The 1,961-nt window shown below is 33.6% G+C and overlaps 1 pseudogene; it reads left to right on the forward strand.

The window, feature by feature from the left end:
• Positions 1-1,462: 1,462 nt before the first annotated feature.
• Positions 1,463-1,581, forward strand: LOC111734758 (annotated as a pseudogene).
• The last annotated feature ends 380 nt before the right edge of the window (positions 1,582-1,961 follow it).

Here is a 1,961-nt window from a genome sequence, read left to right on the forward strand (position 1 = left end):
AGGAACACTCATACACTGCTGGTGGGACTGCAAATTGGTACAGCCACTATGAATAACAGTATGGAGTTTCAATTGATCTACCATAGGATCCAGCAGTCCTTCTACTGGGTATTTGCCCCAAAGACTTGAAAACTCATATCCGAAAAGATGTTCATAGCCACTATTCACAGTGGCCAGGACATGGAAGCAATTGAAGTGTCCTATGATAGATGATTGGCTAAAGAAGCTGTGGTACATATATACAATGAAACATTACTCAGCCCTAAGAAGAAAGGAAATACTGCCATTTGTGACAACATGGATGGACCTTGAGATAATCACGCTAAGTGAAATAAGCCAGACTGAAAAAAGTTGAAAATCACATGATATCACTTATATGTGGGATATAAACCTAAAAGCAACAAATGAACAGGACAAACAAAGACTCAAGGACGTGGACAATAGACTAGTGGTTACCAGAGAGTAGAAGGTGGGGGAAGAGGGAAGAGGTAGACAGAGTAAAGGGGATCAAATATAGGAGAGTTGGGGGAGGGTAAAGTGGGTAAAGGAAATCAAATATATGAAGAAATCAAATAGCTGAAGAAAACTGGACTCTGGGTGGTAATCACACAATAGAATATATAGATGTCAAATTATAATGTACACCCGAAAATTATATAATTGTATTAACCAATGTTACCCCAATGGACTTAAAAAAAAAAAAAGAATCACCAAAAATAAAAATAAAAATAAAAAAAATAAAGTATAGTAAGGAACTATTTCTCCCTATTTCAAAAAAAAAATTGAATATGTAAATAAAAACTTTCAACAGAGAAAACTCCAGGCTAAAATGAAGCCACTGGTTTTATTTAAAGAAGACATGTAATTTTAAACAAACTCCCCCATAAAATAAAACTTATTTCACCCTTTTTCTCAAAAGATAGTTTTGCTAGATTCACAATTCTAGTTAAATATTCATTTTCTCTCCTAACTAAATTTATTTTACCTCCTTGCTTCCATCATTGCTTCCCAGACCTCTGTTGTCAGTCTAATTTGCATTCATTTGATCTATCCTTTCTCTTGAGCAACTTTTAAGACCATTTCTTTTGACTTTGATGTTCCGTAGTTTCATTACAGCTGTCTAGCTTTTTTGTATCTACATTTTATATGTTACATTTTTAAATTTCTGAGCTCATTTCCTTAATATGTTGTAGAAAAGTCTCAGATACTTTCTTTTCTTCACCATGATCTCTAGTCTATTTTTCTGGGACTTCCACTGAAAGCATACTAGACATTCTGTTCTCCATGTATCTTAAACTGTCACATTTTGCACCTCGGTCTCACACTACTATATTTGAGTAGTTTCTTTGGATCTGTCTTTTAGTTCTCTAGTTCTCACTTTAACAGTGTCTAAACTATTGTACAATCCACACATTAAGTTTAATTTTCAACAGTTACATTTCTTATTTCTAAAAATTAATTTGTCTATGGCCATGCCACTCTGAACAAGCCCTATCCCGTCTGATCTAGGAAGCTAAGCAGGGTCAGGCCTGGTTAGTACTTTAATGGGAGACCACCTAGAAAGACCAGTTGCTGTAGGCGTAAAAAATAAAAATGAAAATAAGGGATTGTAAACTGACAAGGTCCTTGAAATCTGTGAGGTCAACGAAGGATTGCCTTGCCTAAAAAATAAAAATAAAAATAAACATAAAAAATAAAAAAGTAAAAATCAATTTGGTCGTTTTTGATCATTTTTCTTTGCTTGTTCATCTTTTATTCTACTTTTTATTTATTGAAACTTTTACTACACCAGTGTTTTATATTCTATGTCTAGTAATTCCATTATCTATACTCTTCAGGTGGGGACTTAAAACTTCAATGTTTATGCTGACTCTCACTCATAATGCCTTATTTTATTTTGTTTTTGGTGATTTCCTTTCTATTGTGAGCTCAAATTTTGCTGAATTTGACCTGTAGAAATT

Source organism: Pteropus vampyrus, unplaced genomic scaffold (assembly GCF_000151845.1).
Source record: "Pteropus vampyrus isolate Shadow unplaced genomic scaffold, Pvam_2.0 Scaffold5264, whole genome shotgun sequence".
Lineage (NCBI taxonomy): Eukaryota > Metazoa > Chordata > Mammalia > Chiroptera > Pteropodidae > Pteropus > Pteropus vampyrus.